General features: G+C 43.4%; 1 protein-coding gene across 1 annotated transcript in view; it reads left to right on the top strand.

Annotated features, from left to right (window-relative positions):
- The window catches only part of PDE4D (phosphodiesterase 4D), a 1,562,913-nt gene that overhangs the window by 454,159 nt on the left and 1,087,777 nt on the right, over positions 1-20,977 (top strand). The window lies entirely within an intron of this gene.

Below are 20,977 nucleotides of genomic sequence, written 5' to 3'. Positions count from 1 at the left end.
GTCAAAAGGTTAAATCAGTTGTGCTTGTTTGTCACCTTGGAAAGATTCATGTTCATGCCTAAACCATATTTTGTTAATTGTTTAAAAAAATCTTTCTATCATTAAGTCTCATTTTAGTAACATACTGTATAGAGAGAGAAAACATCCCCAAATATAACTGTATATTCAGCAACAAAGCTACATGTATGGGGGAAGATGTGACCATTAAATGAAAAAAAAACATTACTCTTAGCTGGGAGGGAAATGGATGGGCTGGCGACCACAACATAAACAACCACTCTGTGCAATTATATATATATATATATATATATATATATATATATATATATATATATTTTTTTTTTTTAACAGTATGGGTTAAAAATCATGAGGCGCTTTGATATCAGCATTTCAGGAATTTAACATTTTACCTTTTGTAGGAGTACAGATTGTAATTAAGCATGCTGCTTTCTATTGTTGTTTGCCTGCAAAATAAGGAAATATTCAAAGCGTCTTGAACACACAATAGCTAAATCAGTGTTTTTCAACAGGGGTTCCAAGGAAACCTTGGTTTCCCCAGGCACCCTAAAGGGTTCCCTGCGATATTCAGGTCATTTCAAAATTGTACCAAATACAGAAGAATTTACACTGATCTCAGACGTGCTATTAGAGAGGGTTGAGGCTCCCGACAATGCATCTGATCTCAGTCGCGCTATTAGAGAGGGTTGGGGTTCCTTACAATGCATCTGATCTCAGACGCTATTAGAGAGGGCCAGTTGTCAAGATGGGATATAATGAGGGAGTGGATTAGAATTTTGGTTGTTTTGGGGGGTAAAGTAATATGTCACCAATAGTGAGCTGTAAATATCTGGCCTTGTTGGCTATATTGATGATTAATTCCTACTAAACCAAGTAAAGTGTAGGCTAATCACCAAGTTATTTCAGAAACAGGCATAGTACCCCAGGTACAGATGAAGCTAGAATTACTGTTTTTGGCACCGGGACAATATGCGAGACCACAACTGCCCCAGTGCCAGAGGATTATCACTGTGGGGGTTTGGTTCCTGAAGCATGGCCCCCCGCGCAGCATGCATGCGGCAGCACTTTCTCCGTAGCCACGGCTTTAGTTTTTTGAGTCGCGGCTTCAGAGGCAGTAAGTCTTGATGCATCTGTAGTTTGTACACAGCAGAAAAATAACATGCCTTAATCAATATGCTGTAAAGCGGTCTCCCCTGGAGCTGAGATCTTCAGAGCATATTGAAAGTATGAAATTATTAATATATCATCATTATCTTTGAAAATGTGAAACTGCAAAGTATAAAACTTCAAGGCATGAAACTACCAAATGATTTGTTCTCAGAAATTATTTAGAAAACCATGTATGAATTAATACCATAGACCACAATTGATCTTTGTTTTATTTATGATCACATCATCCATCCAAGTGCTTTTTCTACTACTACATCAATAATGATAATGAGATCATTATGATATAGTTGTCGGAACCCAAATGCTCCTACATTTTATTAACCCCATTCTGAAAAGGATAATGTTATATCTATTCCACAAGAAAAGGCAATTTTGAAGGTTAATCAAATTTCTTTACCGAATTGTTTTGTGTGATAGTCACGGGGGAGACTCCTGGAGTAGGTAGGACCTCGGTGGCCGGAAAAGTAGGGAGCGTGGATTGTTGGGGTCACGGGCTCAGGTCGGTGGCAGGCGGCAAGCAGGATCGTGGGGTCACAGGCAGGGTTTGGTGGCAGCAAGCAGGATCGTCGGGGTCCAGGCAGGGGTTGGCAACGGGAAGGCAGAAGCAGGACAGGGGAGCAGGAACTGAGACTAGGGAGCAGGAACTAAGCCTAGGGAGCAGGAACTAAGACTAGGGACTCACAATCAGGAAACCAACAGGGACAAGCCAGAACACTAGCAAGGGCCCTTAATATGAATCAGGACTCCACAAGGAACAGAAGCAGAAGCATTGGGCACGGGCACAAGGAGTCAGGACACAAAACAAAGGCAAGGGAGGAACAGGAAACAGGAAACGATAAGGACAGAGGACAGGAGCAACAAGGAGAAAGACAGAGGAACCCCAGAGCAGACCGAAAACAGCAGCACACCCGGTGGACAGAGAAAAGAACTGTGGCTGGGAGCAGGATGTCTAGGAAGACTCTGACAGATGGTCAGTAGAATTTTATAAAATGTATGAGATTACTGTACTTTAAGCAGAAAACATTCCCAACTTTACAGTGTATCACCAGTCACAGCATAACTATAAACACCTCATACTATCATTTTGGGATTGTTGTTTAAGCCGCAAACTAAATAATAATCTTATTACAAGGGGCCACTGTGTCTAGAGTTTGGCTATGACTCCAGATTCATCGCATAAGAAAAAGAGTAGTCTCTTTGCAAATGAGTGTAATTCAGTAACATGGTATCATTGGATATTGCATACTAAACTTGCCACGTTATTAAGGGTACTATCAGTGCTTATTAGAGAGTAACGTGCATTTAGTTACTAAATGCTGTTAAGATTCCTTTAAAACAACAGAGTTTCACATTGATTACTTAATGATAATTAGCCACCCCATTTTCTGTTCACATTCATTTTAATTGCCTGGGCCACACTTTGCAGGATGACTATGTACTAATGCAATTTTGGAGTAGAAAGAGTGTGATTAAGGCCTGATCCCCAGTGGCCGCGTGCGTGCCACACACCACAGCCCACCCATCTGTGTGGGTGCGCAAAGCGCTGTGACACGGCCGTGCCGCGATCACGTGGTCAGCATGTCCCCTGTCATGGCCCCGCCCCCCGCGCTCCCCTAGAGCTCCCAACAAACGCCGATTGCAGATTTAAACTGCATGAGCCGCCAGGTGCGTGTGCAGCAGTGAGGACTGAGGCCGTAGCTTTAACCATTTTACCAATTTTTGAGTGCTGATGTGTAAACATACATAGTTACATAGTTACATAGTTACATAGTTACATAGTAGATGAGGTTGAAAAAAGACCTAGGTCCATCAAGTTCAACCTATGCTAAATTTAGACAACAGATACTTTATCCTATATCTATACTTACTTATTGATCCAGAGGAAGGCAAACAAAAAACCCCAGTTCCTTTCAGCTGTTAATTAAGTAAATGATGGTTTCCAGCACTCAATGTAAATCTTAAATCTAAACTCTAAAAAGAGGCTAGCAGAATAAAGACAAATATTATTTTATATGCCGTGCATTACATATACTGTACATAATGAACGTAGAAACAGGGATATTGTAGAGCTGTGATAGATAAATGGATCAGCACCAAATGTACACTAAAAATGTACAAGAAAAATGATAACACTTATCCATAGCTCTTTATCCAGGTTCTGCACAGCAAAAAAAACAACAGGACTGGCATACAGTCCTATAGTGTTGTAAATTAGCACAAACAAAATGGGAAATGTGTGACTATACTTAAAGCGAACAATACAACACAGAAAATAAGTGAAATACACAAAAAAGAAAATAGCAACAGTTTATTATTAAAGAAAAATAGATAGAGGGGGCAACGTTTCGGAAACTTCCTCTTCTTCAGGCCCGTTCCCACTTGATGAAAGCAACTGTGGTACTTCCCTTTTTAGAAAAGTATATAAAAAAGTATAAGTAAAAGTAAAAATAGCTACTCTTACGTACAGTACAGCAAACAGGTGATGTGAGCAAAATACAACTATCCGGCGGTACGATGATGTATTTAATTGCTTTATATATTGACTCATAGTACATAGATCCCATGTAAGGTCCTCCTCCTGGCGCAGTCATGCACCTTAAATGCTTTCCCTTCTGCTGCTCTACAATTACAATTAGTTATTTTTTTATAATGCTAGTACAATATAGAATACAACGATTAGAGGATTTGAATGGGTTTTAGATTTTACTAAACATTCATTAAATTACAAAATGGGCTGTACTTGAACTTTACAGACCATAATACAGTGGTTCTCATCCCTCTCCTGGAGTTACCACAGCCAGACCAGAGTTTAGGAATAATCAACGACTTACCCAGCATACATGCTTGCACTTATCTTATATGCGAATTAGCAATTAGCTGGTTATCTCCAAAACATGGCCTTTCCAGTTACTCTTTTCCTGGTTACTCTTACAGGTGTTTCATCATATCCACCTGTCCTGATTGCAGGACACTCCCTTAGAGTGCTCCTGTCATATTTATTGTTGATCCAGAACCTGGCATTACATGTTCAGAATTTAGGGTCCAAGCGTTTAATACTCGATTTATTCCCCAATATTTTAATAGTGGTTTATTAAAGTTTGTTTTAATGTTCTCATATCTCACCCATTAGATGTATTGAGTGCCCAAAACTAGGTTTCTTTTCTCTGTTCGTTGTTCTAAATACCTACCTAGGGAGCACCTGCATCACCATTACATCACATTGATTGACAGTTGCGGGGGTTCCTTATTAGTACCTACATTCCGGGGTGTGCCAATTAGAGGGTTAAGAAATACTGCCAACACGAATTTAAATATAACATAACCCATAAAAGTGTAGTTGCGAGACATCAAACAATATACTGGTGGTGTTTTTGATAAGAGCATAACAATGTTATAGTGTGCTTATATTAATAACTTCATTTTTATTCCAATATATTTGAGACTAACTTTTTTTTAATTGGCTATTTAAAAGGGTTACCAGCCATTGACTTTATGAAATCACTGTCACCTCCTAAGTATTACCTTGATGCACTTGTCAAGCACTATATGAAGATCTTCTAATTAATTTGATAGCAAAGGCCAAAGAGACCATGCTCTTATATATTCCACAGGAAAAAACGGATGTCTCATTCATATGAATTCCTTTGTTAACACACAAACCCCTTCTAGCCTAATTAAGAAACAGCACAGTGCACACACAAAGTACTATTGAATTGCACATTGTTATGGCTTTTCAGCTGTTTTAGCAGAGCTGACATTTGAGAAATGTGCAACATCTTGTTGAAGTACTTCGATATACAGTACTTCTTACATTTTTTTTTTTTTACATTTTCAAAAGATCCCACATCTGTGAAATCTTCCTTGTATCTGGGAGGTAAATTAGTTTTTCACAATTCCTATTTATATTTTTTTTATTATTATTTATATTGACATTTTATTATTATCATCAAAAAAAAAGTATGTGCCATCCCTGCAGACTGGGACTCTCAGTGAATAGTCCAACATGCCCCATCCACATTGTCAAATGTCAAGGTTAATTGTTAGAATTAACCTTTTATAGTGCTAGGACTATTCACAGAATAGAGCTCGACTAAAATGCTCCATACTGGAACTCTTCAACATCTTTACCGCTGCTAACATTTACAAAATGTGCATTATAATAATAATAATAATAATAATAATAGCATGTTCTTGTATAACACTGCTAGTTGAAGCAGCGCTTTACAGAGACATTTTTGCAGGCACATGTCCCTGCCCTGTGGAGCTTACAATCTATGTTTTTGGTGCCTGAGGCACAGGGAGATAAAGTGACTTGCCCAAGGTCACAAGGAGCCGACACCAGGAATTGAACCAGGCTCCCCTGCTTCAAGCTCTCAGTGCCAGTCAGTGTCTTTACTCACTGAGCCACTCACTCCCTCTCTTATTAACCAACCAGGAGAGGGGCAGTACTGGATTTGGTAATATCAAACAATGTAGAAGTAATAACAAATATTCAAGTCCGGGAATATTTGGGTAACAGTGATCTGGTCTGATTTCAAATAAATGATCAAAAAACATATTAATTGGGTTCAACAAAGACTTTAAACTTTAGAAAGGCAGATTTGAATAAACTGAAGAATAATCTACAAGGAATAAATTGGGATGATGTTTTTATATGGAAAAATGGGGACGATAAATGGGCAGACTTTAAAACATTGTTTGAAAAGCACACTTGTCAGCAGGGCCGCCGACAGAGGTGTAGAGCCGTTACTGGTGGCTGTGGTGGGCCCGACTGTCGGTGGAAGTTGGGCCTGACCTCTGACCTGCTTTGCCTGGCGACTGGACTTCTCGTTGCCACCGGGCCCCAGGTCTCCCTAGCTGCAGGCCTCCCTCACTGTCATTGTCCCGCGCTGAGCCTCTGATGTCGGCACACACAGGAAGCTGTTTTTTTTGTATGTATCTGAAGGGTGTTTTTAATGTATTTGGGGGCTGGAGGGGGGGTTTGTATGTTTTTGGCGGGTGGCTTTTTTTGTATGTATTTTTTTTTTTTGGTTTATATTTGGGGGGTGGCAGGGTTGTATGTATTTGGGGGTGTTTTTTAAATGTATTTGGGGGGGGTGGAGGTGTTGTATGTATTTGGGAGTGGGAAGGGTTTTTGTATGTATTTGGGGGGGGAAGGTTTTTTTGTATTTGGGGTGGTGGGGTTTTTTGGTATGTATTTTGTGGGGGGGGCATTGCGCATGTGTGTTTGCCGGGGGGGGGAGGGAATGAGTGTGAGGTGGGGGATTGAGCGAGAGTGGGGTAATTGATGGAGTATGGGGAGAGTGAGAGGAGAGAGGGGGTGTAAGAGAGGTGGTGAGGGGGGACTGAGTGAGGAAGAGTGGGGGTAAGAGTGAGACAAGTGGAGATTAATACAGGGGAAGGGGGTGGGGGGAATATTCCTGGACCCCAGGATATCTACCACAAGATCGGCATAAAGCAGACATGGTGACGATATTTAAAAAGGGAGCTAGATAACAACTGGTGAATTACAGACCTATAAGTCTGACATCAATAGCGGGGAAGCTACTTGAAGATTTAGTATGGGATAATATTCAGGAATACCTAATACAAAACAAAAATATTAGTAATAGTCAGCATGGATTTATCAAGTACAAGTCGTGCCAAACTAACCTTATTAGTTTCAAAACAGTAATAATAGTTCCAGCACTCACTGACTAGTAGAATGAATCTCAGTAGCAACCCTAGCAGATTAAGCACACAAAGCACCTCTAAGTAATCAATCTAAGAGTATGACAAAGAATGTCATACCCTGTGGTCTGATTTCACACTAGTTATATTCTCTCTACTTTTTCTTTGTCATACTCTTAGATTGATTACTTAGAGGTGCTTTGTTTGCTTAATCTGCTAGGGTTGCTGTTTCATTGTGTTGGGGCTTTGGGGAAGGGAAGTACCTCTGTGTCCCCTTTTGGGGTCCTGAGGGAACGGGCCTGAGGAAGGGGTTTGTCCCCAAAACGTTGCCTTCCTGCTTATCCCCATTTGTTGCTCCCCCCCCCCTTGTTTCTCCCTCCACCCCACCCCCACCTCCCATTGTGTGATATTCTGTTTTTTGCATACTATGTTTTTTGCAGTATGTATTTTAGACGCTTTTGTGTTGGTCACATCGCTCAGTGGATTTGACTTGTGTTGACATTAAATATCTTTTTTTGATTTGGCAATTACCTACTCTTGAGATTCATTCTACTAGTCAGTGAGTGCTGGAACTATTATTACTGTTTTGTAATTATTTAGGAGTAATTGGGTCCTTCTTTTTGTTCCTTTATTTGCACCCTGCAACCTGCATGAGATTATCTTATTTTTTGAGTGCTATCTATCACTTGTTTTTTCTAATCTTATTAGTTTCTATGAGTATGTAACGGGAATTCCCCCACCCAATAGCATATAGCATGTGTGTGTGGGGAACTTAATGTTAATGTGGTGCTTTACCTGTTAGGCTCACAGGAGGCCTAAACCTCTGCCACGGGGAGCCTGGGGCACGTATAAATAATAGGAGTAACCTTGTACTCGGTGCAGCGCCTCCACCTGCGATGGCTCCCACCGGAGGGGGGAGGGTTCATCGCAGGACAATATATATATCACACACCAGCATGTAAAACAACCAATAACTTTACTGTAGCAACCGTACTTATTCATATATATATATCAACAGGTGTCCCTCTCTAGAGGAGACACTAACTACTGCGTCTCGCAGGACGCTAACCCTTTCAACGGGTGATCCCACCCCGGGTCCAGTATCCCCACACAATATGTCCCTTCATGTGAGATAGATATGTGTGACTGCGCAGCCACTAGTCCCGTGTAAGTTTAATAGAGTATAGTTGGTGCACTTGGTGATGGTTACCTGCCGAGCACTCCAGTGCCAGGGCCTGCCAAGGAGCTTCACAAAGGATCCGATGACCGCTGACCACAGGAACTTCCGTCCGGGGCGATCCCACCCGGATGGCTGCTGCAGCGACAGCGAAGGTCTGAGCCCAGACCTCTGGATGGACGCGCAGCGTCCGCTGTGTCCCTAACTGACTCTGAATAATAAGGGGCAGGGTCCCTAACCTGGGGCCTGTCCCTGAAACACTCAAAGCTACTGGTGACTCAGGGCTATCTGGGGCCTAGGGGGCTGCTGGCCTAGTGCAGGGAGTCACTGACTCCTGCACCCTACCTCCTTCCCCTAGCTACTCCTGCCGCCGACTAACGTGATCCAAACCCCACGAAATGTATCTAATCTCCTCTGCAGGGAGATGCTGTAGCCCTATTTGCTCCCTGGGGTCATGTGGGGCGCTCATTAGGCTCATGGGATATGTAGTCCCATCTAGAGCCCTCTGCTGGTTGGCTGTCAACCGCGCTCTTCTCTTGCGCATGCGCGAGCTTACCTGCTGGCCACCGCACCAAGATGTTCATTGCGCATGCGCGAACTTATATGAAATGGCGCCGCCCGGCTTCGGGAGCGCCGGGAGCCCTCGCAACACGATCGCGGCCCTGGCAAGCGGCCGCGCGCATCCCCGGCAACCCCCCCGAAGCAGGATCCCCACGGCTCCCACCTTGCGATCGGCCGACGGGACCGCCATTGGGCTCGGCGGCCCCCGCGATCGCCAGCAAGGTGAGGGGGGTTGACAGGCAGGGGGAACCTGGCTACAAGTAGGTAAGTAGGAATTTATACCAGGGTAATGCAGTTGATGTGGTCTACTTAGATTTTGCAAAGGCTTTTGATGCGGTTCCACACAAGAGGTTAGTGTATAAAATAAAGCAAGTTGTACTTGGTAAAAATATTTGCACTTGGATTGAAAACTGGTTGAAGGACAGACAACAGAGTTGTTGTAAATTTAACTTTTTCAGGTTGGGCTAAGTGGAGCACTTCAAGGATTTTTAACTTGTTTATTAATTGTATTGTATGTCTTTATTTATATAGTGCCATTAATGTACATAGCACTTCACAGTAATAATATGAGACAATCATAAATAAAAAATTATATTAATAACAGGTCATGGGAATAAGTGTTTCAGACATAAAACATTTAGGAGGAGGAGTCCCTGCTCCGAGGAGCTTACAATCTAATTGGTAGTTAGGTTGAATGTATAGAGAAAGTGGGAGGGCATTCTGGTAAGTGTGTCTACAGGGGGCCAAGCTTTATGGAGCATGCATATAGTATTAGCCACAGTGCTACTCATATGCTTTTTTAAGCAAGTGTGTCTTAAGGTGGGTCTTAAAGGTGGATAGAGAGGGTGTTAGTCGGGTATTGAGGGGAAGGGCATTTCAGAGGTGCAGGGCAGTCAGTGAGAAAGGTCTAAGGCGGGAGAGGGCTTTTGATACAAAGGGGGTAGAAAGAAGACATCCTTGAGATGAACGTAAGAGTCGGAATGGTGCATAGTGAGAAATTAGGGCTGAGAAGTAAGGAGGGGCAGAAGAGTGTGAAGCTTTAAAAGTGAGGAGGAGAATTGAGTGCGAGATGTGGGATTTGATCAGAAGCCAGGACAGTTTTTCAGCAGAGGAGACGCTGATACAGATTTTGGAAAGAGTAGAAGGTAGGAAGGCCGGAAAGCAGGAGGTTACAGTATCGAGACGGGAGAGAATGAGGGCCTGAGTCAAAGTTTTAGCAGTCGAGTAACAGAGGAAAGGGCGTATCTTTGTAATATTGCAGAGGAAAAAGCGACAGGTTTTAGACACGTTCTGAATGTGAGGGGAGAATGTGAGAGAGGAGCAGAGTGTGACCACTAGGCAGCGTGCTTGGGCTACTGGGTGAATGAAAATACTTCCAAAAGTAATGTGAAAGGAGGTAGTAGGGCCAGGTTTGTGAGGAAGTATGAGGAGCTCGGTTTTTGCCATGTTAAGCTTAAGTCAGTGGGTATAGCAGAGAGACATAAAGAAGAGTTCTTTATTTGGCCGAGTTTTCTGGGCTTGTTTTATTACAGCAATTTAGCAAGAACTTAAGACAATTGACAGACAATGATGAAATGAGAAAGGGCTTTAGAAAAAACATTATTCTATGACACAAACAACAAATGTTTTCTTTTGTTCTGTTGTCTTTACTTTCCCTTTATTAACCTGATCACATGCTGTACTTTAATGTGACATTATCTAGTTCTCTATTTTGAAGAAGTATTGACGTTAACATCATTTATGTGCCTGCCATCGTGCTTTTAGAAAAACTGATTTGCAGCTCAGCCTTGACCGATTCCACTTTGAGGGAATAAAGCTGCTATACTTAGTCAGCTACACCTAACAAAAACAAAATCTATTGCACTGTATGGTATACCTTGGTATTTGTGACTGCAGTTAGACCCGGGGTAGCCAACTCCAGTCCTCAAGGGCTACTAACAGGTCAGGTGTTCTGGATATCCCTGCTTCAGCACAGGCAGAGCAGTCTTCGACTGAGCCACTGATTGAGCCACCTGTGTTGAAGCAGGAATATCCTGAAGACCTGACCTGACCTGTTGGTAGCCATCGAGGACTGGAGCTCGCCACCCCTGAGTTAGACAAACAGGTCCAAATTAACAATAGAGTTAACATATTTTCAAATGTGGAGCAACCATTTCAATTGGCAGAGGATGTGTCACAAGACCAAGTGCTTTTTAACCTATCGCAGCTGATGTTTATGTTGCCAAATGGGACTGCACCATTACTCCCAGAGGGACCCACAGTAAACAAAGTTAAATTACAAACCACGAATATAGATACCCTTTGGTAAACTGAGCAATTGATAATACACTATTTGCTACCAACAGGGTTAATCAACTAAAGTCCATCTATATGAATGTAAAGGAAGATTTTAAATAACATGCACATACTTTAGTGAATCTAGAATGTATTGTTTTTATGTTATAGAGGGAGAAGAAGCAGGATAAGGGATACACAGTGGGGGGTCCTTGCTGCCTACCTCATTGGAACCCATAATTACAGTGCTATGCAATAAAACACCTTCTGACGCTGGAAGACATATTACAAACCATTCAATTGAATGGATCTTAAGGTGTCTTCCAGCACGGTAAGGGGTCGTATGGTATAGCACTGCTTAGTAAATATGAACCTATATGCACTAGTCTGCTGGCACCTTCATAAAAATGGTATGAACTAATTAGTATCGAGGGAAGAAAATGCTGCCTCCTAAACCCATTTCAAATGGGGATAGTAAGTAAAGTCAGTTGGGGGGGATTATGAAATGATCTTATGCACAATGACATTTAAGTGTATTGCCCAATACCCTGCTGTGCCAGTGACTGAAGTAGTAGGTGCTAAACCCCAACCTTGTGCATTTAAGGTCATCCTTTCTGGGGGTTCACCACCTGTCAGATAGAAAATAACGGCTGTATTTGAAGGCATGGTTTATGGTGGATTAGTAATGAAAAAGCAGAGTTATGGGAGCAAGAGCCTATGTTGGACATACAACTTGTCACTTGATAAGCCGTATGTTTGTCACTGCAGCCTCTAACATTTACTTAATGTGGTTGTTTTGTAACAAAACGCATTACTTTTATTTTTAATGTTTAAAGGGAAACAGCTGGTGACATATAGCTTATGGACTAGGAAACAGTGATTTTAATGAGCAGCTGTTGAATTTGTTTCTCTACGCAGGTACAGACTTGTCCTCGATGCAACTTTATTGTAATGGGTTTTCTTTTGTATCTGTTTTACAATGAGTGATACGCATCCAAGAAGTAAAATGTATTAATGTACAGTCCAAGCAGCAGGATCAAAGATTGTATGGTTATGCCTCGATGCTTGTATTCAGACAGTTTAAACTAGTGCATGCATTTGCGCAGGCGTGTGCAAATAGGGAGGGTGCGCCCCCCAGGGAGGGCGTGACAATTACAGAGGCCCCGCGCTCTTCCCCAGGGCATTTCAATTAAATGCCGGGGGATTCATGCGGCCTCTGCAATGTCTCTTACCTGGTCTTCGGCATCAAATGACACTGCAGGTCACATGATGTCACGTGGCAACGTGGTGTCACGTGACCAGACGGCATCATTTGACTCCGAAGACAAGGTAAGGAGGGGGGCGCGAGCAGGAGGACAGAGCAGGCAGGGGGGCGCAGCGGGGAAAGTTTGCGCACCCCTGCCTTAGCGTAAACTAGTCATGCAATTTTTATTAGAGATATTTTTAAAAATTTGGAAGAAAATTACTATTAGATCAATTCTATAAGAGAAGGGAACATAATTTTGCCAAAAACACAGGGTTAACGTCCCTAGACAACAAGATCTAAGTAACGTCCCTCTTGGCAGACTCAGAAAGGAACCCAGGAGGGTACCCTTTACTAAACTAACGCCTAGATCCAAATTCACTCCACATCAAGACATTTACACTAATGTGGAAGTCTTTGGGGACCTCGTAACTAAAGATCTAAAAAAAAAATCACCTGAAAAGAAAAGGAGTGGACAATCTGAGTATACAAGAACATAAAGCACTCCTGGATTTGAGAGAGTAAAAAAGTATAGTAATATAAACGTCAGATAAAGGGGGAAACATGGTGGTTATGAAAGTGAGGAGTATACTATAGAAAATAAGATCTTGGCAGAAGACTCTAAAATCATGTATACCAGAGAACTGTCTCCAATCTTAAATGAAGGCCTGAGTGCCAACGTCATCCCATTTTAAGAGAAAGAGTACATGCTAGGCAAAATGCCCAAAATTGCAACATTTTATAGCCTTCTGAAGGTGCATAAAAAGAGATCACCCCCACCGGGGCAACCAATTGTTTCCCGTATAGGGAACTTGACGGAAAAGGTAAGGTAAAGACCCCGGAAGAAGAAACGTACGGCTGCCTCGAAGCAGGAGAGTCTCCATTGTTTGGCAAATATTCTTTTTGAAATAATTAGATTGAAAATTGACCTTCACTACCATAAACAAGGTCAAATGTTATTGTTAAAATCTTAGCAAAACTTTCTAGCTGTGGTGCAGTGCTCAATGTAAATAGGGAAGAGGAATCAGGGTTTGGAAAATACCCAGTTGAAGGAGAACACAGTTTAATAGTATAGTAATAGTGTACTAGGCAGGATGTATTTAAATGGTCACAGCTCCCAATGCATTCAATCAAAGGGACACCGTGCCCATGTTAACCCCAGCTCGCAATGATAAATCATACATCTACATACATACTGTACATGTACAGTAGGTGTATTTTTAGACGCAGCAGTTTCCCCTTACCCAAAGGCTTTGCAAGCACAGTATACTGTAGTTCAGCAAATCATAGCAGTTTTAATACCTGTACTGTAGCACTAATTGATAACCTTTGTTTGTAGGGCAGCCTTCCCACACTGTTCTCACTGACCTGGCTTTACTGAAGTTTAATATAACAATAATGCACGGAGAAGAGAGACTAGCACCAGGCTCGTTAGAGTTTACTAAAAATATATATATATAAACCAAACGCCAATGTTCATCAATGTGAATTAAGACATCAATCCTTCACACACACAGCCCACCCCCCTGATAAAAAGCCTATATGCAGTGTTTCCACTTTCCTTTTTTAAGATTTCCTGGTCCAAACCCTACATTTCCTGGTCCAAAAACGTATTTAAAATGCAATGATAGATTTAACAGCATTTTTAACTTGAAGGAAGACAGGAGACGTCTCTCTGTGTGATTCCCTTCGCTAAGAAGGGTAATAAAAATGCTGCAGTCAGTATGTGAGACACTGTGTGCGTGTGTTACACATTGTGTGTGTTCTGCAGTTAATAAACATTCTGCACTCAGTGTGTGAGTCTCTGTGTGTCTCCCCTGTGGGCCGGCTAACTTACTGTAAACTGAGTGACATGTAAGTGCTAGCGTCATCTCATCATGGTGATATATAATAGATATATCCAGGGGAGTAGTCAGGATTGTGGCTGTCGGGCATTTTGATTTGGTGGTGGAGTACCAATTATGCCGCCAGGACTGGCTAGTACCGCCCAAAGCACTGCACGCCGCAGGGGTGACCCGGCATTGCACAAATACAGTGTGGTTATGTTCCATGTCAGTGTATAATATAGTTCGGTTTATTTATATTTTTTATATTTATAAAAATGTTTTACAAGGAAGTAATACATTGAGATTTACTTCTCGTTTTCAAGTATGTCCTGGGCAAGTTTGTCCCGGTTATACTCAGTCAGTGTATACACCGACAATACAGACCCAAAAAAACTCAGGGTGGCGCTCTACGCTACCAGGGCAAAATAAGTATCAACTAGGGTGGACAAAAGCACATGAATTGGAGCTATTTCCGCCACCCCCTGGGAGATCTAGCGGCTAATGTGTGCGCTGCTTTTACCTGCGGCTCTCAGAAGGCCTGAGCCTCAGCTACTGGGAGCTTGGGGTGTATCTGGATCATCTCAGGATATCGCCTCCACTTGTACAGGATCCTACAGTGTGGGATAACCCTGCTACAAGACCCCAGGCAATGAAACGCACACTAAAAAGTATAACAGTTTACTGCATGAGTTACCATGAGTTACATTTCGTGTATCTGTTTACTTTAATACAGATTATTTTGGATTACTCCTTGCTGGTTGCTGTCTCTTTACTGGTCTTTGGGCTGGTTCTTATGATATATATATATATATATATATATATATATATATATATATATATATATATATATATATATATATATATATATATATATATATATATATATCCCCACAACCAGGCCACGCACGGCCGTGACCACAGGTACTCTTTCCCCCCCACCTGGAAACACAGTCCCCAAAGTACTGAGGGGCCCTTGGGCACCTAACCACCCTTATGTCAACGAATATACAGTCCCTCCCCAAAATGTGGTACAGCGCAGCCCACTAAAGTTTATGGTTGGTGCACATGTAGAGTTGAGGTACCTGCTGGGTGGTCCTACAATCGGGCTAGCTGATGTCTCCTTGGTGGATCCACGGATCCAGGGATGTATCCATGAATCCTCCGCCTCTACGTTGGGTGGATCCCGTGTGGAGTGTACCTCCATATGCAATGTCTCTTGTATCAGAGATCACCCTGGTCCAGGATGCAGCCGTGTCCTCTTCTTGTCCCAGCTCCGACTGGCGTGGCTGTCTAGCGCGCCAAATGTAACCACAAGCTGTCCGTGTGTCAAGGATTGGACTTCGGCTGAAGTGGATCCCAGTGGCAGGAACAGCAGGGAGCGAAGTAGGGGTCACAAGCAGAGATCAGAGGCAGGCAGCAGGTAGCGAAGTCAGGAAACAAGCAGGGGTCCGAGGCAGGCGGCAGGTAGCGAAGTCAGGAAACAAGCAGAGGTCGGCAACGTGGAAACTGGAACAGGATGATAGCAATAGCTAGCACAGCAGTAAACACAGGAACCTTGCAGGAGCTAAGGAACCAGTATAAACAGGCAAGGAGGAACAGGAAAGGGAGGTTTATATAGGCAGGCTGAGAGGTGGAGCAGAGGTGTCAGGTATCAGGTTCTGAAATGTTCCTTAGTTTAGCAGTAGCAATCCCGGTGGACAAGTTTAGGTACTGCAGGCTAGAACAAGACATTGAGAGTGGCAGCAGTCCCGGTGGCCAAGCATGGGTACAGCAGGCTAGAGAATATGACATTACTCCCCCCTCCCAAGAGCGTTCTTCGGAAGATCCTTGCTAGGCTTGTCTGGATATCGTCGGTGGAAAGCTTTGACTAGTCGCGGAGCATGTACAAAATCTTTGGGTTCCCAAGACCTCTGCTCTGGGCCATAGCCCCCCCAGTGAACCAGGTACTGTAGTTTCCCTCGGTGTAACCTGGAATCCAAAATTCTTTCCACAATGAATTCCTCTTCGTTATCCACGAGGACAGGTTCAGTGGGAGGAAGTCTCCGTCCAGGAAACGTGTTCTCACGGAAAGGTTTCAGCAGAGAAGAGTGAAATACAGGGTTTATTTTGATGGTCTCAGGAAGCTCTAATCTGAAGGACACTGGATTTATTAGTGCTGAGATGCGAAATGGCCCGATGTATTTTTGGCCCAATTTAATGGTTGGAACCTTTAGACGTAGATTTTTTTGTAGAAAGCCAGACTTTATCCCCGACTTGAAATTCTGGGGAGGGTCTGCGGTGTTGGTCTGCTGCTCTTTTGTACTTTACTTGAGTCTCACGAAGTGTCTCTTTGAGGGTCTCCTGGATGTCTCACAGAGTCTCCAGTTTCTCTGTAACTGCCGGAATGGGGCCCGAAGATGGAAAACGAGGAATAAAGGTTGGATGAAATCCATAATTTGAGAAAAAGGGGCTCTTCTGAGTTGATGAATGATGTGCGTTGTTGTATGAAAACTCAGCTAATGGTAGGAAATCAATCCAGTCATCCTGGAGATGACAAACAAAACATTGTAAGTATTGTTCCAAAGTCTGATTGGTCCTTTCTGTCTGGCCATTGGATTGTGGATGATAGCCAGATGATAAATTTAAACGAATTCCTAGAGAGGAACAGAAGGTCCTCCAAAATTTTGAAGTAAATTGTACCTCTCTATCGGATATGATCTCATCAGGAGCCCTGTGAAGCCGAAACACCTCTTTCACAATCAACTTGGCTGTCTGGTCTGCAGAAGGAAGATTCTGTGCTGCAATGAAGTGAGCCATCTTTGTAAGTCAATCCACCACTACCAGGATGGTATTATGTCCATTTGATTGTGGCAGGTCAACAATAAAATCCATTGATATTGACCCCCAAGGACGAGTTGGAACCGGAAGAGGCTGCAGTAAACCCACAGATGATGCTCGAGGGGTCTTGGTCCTAGCACAAGTCTCACAGGAGAGGACATAGTCTTTAACATCTTGTTCTAATTTAGGCCACCAAAAAGAGCGAGACAACAGTTCCTGTGTCTTGAGGACACCTGGGTGACCAGCGGGTCGGGAGTCGTGCATTAATGACTTCAATTGTTCGAATGCCGCATCCGCTTTAGGAGACCATTTGAAGGGGAATTCTTTCCGTGTGAGTTGGGTGATTGGAGCAATAATGCCAGAGAAATCTTTAATAAAACGTCTATAGAAATTGGCAAAACCCACAAATCTCTGAATGTCCTTTTCATTTCGAGGGATTGGCCATTCCACCACGGCTTGAATCTTGCCTGGGTCCATACTCAAACCCTCGGGAGAGATGATGTAACCGAGAAATTGCATGTTGGTCTTTTCAAATTCGCATTTTTCTAACTTGATGTACAATTTGTACTTACGGAGACGCTCAAGGACAATTCGGACATGTCTCTGATGATCCATGATGTTATCTGAGAAGACAAGGATGTCATCCAGGTATGCCACTACGAATTGGTCCAATAACTCTCGGAGGACATCATTAATTAAATGCTGGAAGGTAGCAGGGGCATTACAGAGTCCAAAAGGCATCACCAGATATTCATAGTGCCCATAACGGGTTCGGAAGGCTGTTTTCCATTCGTCACCGGGTCGAATGTGGACCAAATTATACGCTCCTCTGAGATCTAATTTGGTAAAGATTTTGGCTGACCGAATTCTTTCCAACAGTTCAGGTACCTGTTCTTCACCGTAATCTTATTTAGTTCCCGATAGTCAATGCAGGGGCGTAGAGAACCGTCTTTCTTTCCTACGAAGAAGAGCGCAGCACCTGCTGGAGAAGTAGAGGGTCGGATAAAACCCTTTGATAGGTTCTCCTGTAGGTAGTCATTGAGGACCTCCAATTCCGGTTCTGAGAGGGAATAGATTATTCCAAACGGAATGGCAGCACCCGGTAATAATTCAATGGGACAGTCATAAGAGCGACGTGGGGGAAGCGTATCTGCGTTCTTCTTGTCACACACACATCTAAAAACTCAGAGTAAGGAGTCGGCAGAAGATTTTCTTGAGATGAGGAAATCTTATGTATTCCTACACACTCTGGTATAGGAGTTTTAGGTAGACAGGCTAGCTGACAGTGCTCCGAGGGAAACGTGAGGGTCTTTGTCTTCAGTCAGTTAGTGTGTTATGGATCATGAGCCATGGAATTCCCAGAATCGCTGGAAACAAAGGTGATGGAATGAGACCAAAAGAAATCTTCTCCTGGTGATTGGGCTCCATGATTAGTGTTAAGTTACTGGTTTCATGGGTAAAAGGTCCAGAGCTCAAGGGAGAACCGTCAACGACTTCCATCCTTTCTGGCGATTCCTTGGCTACAAATGATACCGAATTGTTCTTGGCGAATTCTATGTCCATAAAATTCCCTGCCGCCCCTGAGTCAACCATTACTGTGGTTGAAAAACGATGTGTTCCTTCCTCGATTATAATAGGAACCAGGAGGTGAGGGTGTAGCGAAGGAGGGTTATCTTTCCCTTGAGAAGCAGAGAAAACAGTCTTTGAAATAGCGTGCAGCTGATTTCTCCTAGGGCTCTGGAAAGAAGACCGCCTGGACTTGTTTGGGAAATCAGCGAGATAGTGCCCATCATTTCCGCAATATAAACAGAGATCTTCTGTTCGGCGTCTATTCCTTTCCCCGGTTGACATGGGTCCCCGCAGTGTATTTACTTGCATCGGGTCCTCCTCAGTCTCCCTGGAACGTCTTGGGGTACTGACATCTCTAAACCCAGGGTTGGTTGGCATGAACCCCTGTCTCTCCAATCGTCTTTCCGTAAGCCTGCGATCAATTTGGATGCATAAACGGACAAAGTCCTGAAATCTCTCTGGGGGCTCCACCCGGGCTAGTTCGTCTTTAACTTGCTCCGAGAGACCCTGCCGAAAATGATATTTCTGCGCGGCCTCATTCCAATCAGTATCGTTAACCCATCTGCGGAATTCAGCGGCGTATTCAGCTGCCGAGCGTCTTCGTTGACGAAGATTGTTCAGAGTTGCCTCAGCGGTTGCACTACGATTTGGGTCATCAAAAATAAGACTCATGGCTTCGATGAACTCCTCCAAGTCCCTTAGTAGTGGGCTATCTTGTTCTAACATAGGGGAGACCCAAGCAAGGGCCTCATCCTTGAGCAGGGTTATGATCAGTCCAACCTGGGCTTCTTCGGTATGATAAATGATGGGCTGAAGCTTGAACACAAGTCTGCATTGATTAAGGAAATTCCGGAAAGATTGTTTTTTCCCCAAAAAAAATTCTGGAAGGGATATACGGGGTGCGGTTTGCACAGGCACAGTGTTTTGACCAGACAAGGTGATTAAGGCTGCACGTAGTTCACGATTCTCAGCTTCCGCAGTGGCAGCTTGTTTTTCCAAGCGGCCAAGACGATTAAACACGTGTCTTTGTTGTTCCTGGTAACCAACCATGATATGTTGTAAGTCATGGAGTGTCTGAGCCTGAGCCGGGTCTGTTCCAGCAGAATCCATGGTAGTGGCCTGTTTATTCTGTCTTCGGCTGAAGTGGATCCCAGTGGCAGGAACAGCAGGGAGCGAAGTAGGGGTCACAAGCAGAGATCAGAGGCAGGCAGCAGGTAGCAAAGTCAGGAAACAAGCAGGGGTCCGAGGCAGGCGGCAAGTAGCGACGTCAGGAAACAAGCAGAGGTCGGCAACGTGGAAACTGGAACAGGATGATAGCAATAGCTAGCACAGCAGTAAACACAGGAACCTTGCAGAAGCTAAGGAACCAGTATAAACAGGCAAGGAGGAACAGGAAAGGGAGGTTTATATAGGCAGGCTGAGAGGTGGAGCACAGGTGCAGAGGTGTCAGGTATCAGGTTCTGGAATGTTCCTTAGTTTAGCAGCAGCAATCCCGGTGGACAAGTTTAGGTACTGCAGGCTAGAACAAGACATTGAGAGTGGCAGCAGTCCGGTGGCCAAGCATGGGTACAGCAGGCTAGAGAATATGACACCGTGATCCTAGCAGCTTAATTGGCTGTTCGTGCCCATGTGTTTAGCACTCCCAGAGTCTTCTGGGAAATGTAGTTCCCCTGCGGAGCTATTCCCTAATGGCTGCCGGCTATCTGCACTCACTGCGCATGCGCAAACTGTCTTGCGCATGCGCGGCCAACCACAACATGGCGGTGCCCTGCAAAGGGAGCCGCCGGAGCCTCGGGCGATCCACTCGCCCCTCCACAACCCCAGCAGTGCCGCTCGCACCTCGCCTGGGTGCAAGCACTGGACCGGAAGTAAGGGTGCCAAGAAGGAACGCTGCTATAAAAAAATACAAACTTTATAATAAAACCATCAAAATTCAAGGCTTTCTAAATGTAATAATATAAGATAAATTCTTTTAAGCATAGAAGTGGAATAAACAGTGACTCCCGAATGTCAGGTGAGTTACGGAAGAACATTGCTTAATAAATATGCCCCACCATCCCTGTCCTTAGAACTTATATTAAACTCATGGAATCATTGGCAGTAAAACCATTGTCTTATAAAGTATAGTACAAACGGTAATGTGGTGTTTTCCCTCACAAATCCCAAAAATACAAGAACATGTTATTGTTAGAATGGTGGTATGGGTAGTTCGCATTGTTTTGCTTGCATATGGTAATGCTATGGGACTGGCAATACACAGAAACTGGAGTTTATGCACACGTATTAACAGACTGCATCTGGCGGTCAATAGTATTATAGCGAAATTAGCAGTACTGTACATACAGTAGATGCAGGAGAACAGAATCCTTTTGAATAACGGGAATCTACACACCCAATTATAACAGGATATATCTATAAGTTTTAGTACTGGCATTAATGCATCAGTTTTTAAAAATAACACTTATTTTGTTCCAGTTCCTTTCAGAAGTCCATTATGAACAATACAGATTCAGAAGAAATGTATTGTATTGTACTTCTCTCGATCTATATGGTACAGTATGGCTAGTCTGATTTCATTACCCATCTCTGGCATTATCTTTACCCTTAAATCTCTGAGTCACATTTTCATAGGATACTAGTGTTTCTCTGGAA

The sequence above is a fragment of the Ascaphus truei genome, chromosome 1, assembly GCF_040206685.1.
Source record: "Ascaphus truei isolate aAscTru1 chromosome 1, aAscTru1.hap1, whole genome shotgun sequence".
Classification (NCBI taxonomy): Eukaryota; Metazoa; Chordata; class Amphibia; order Anura; family Ascaphidae; genus Ascaphus; species Ascaphus truei.
This window is presented reverse-complemented; position numbering and strand designations above follow the sequence as displayed.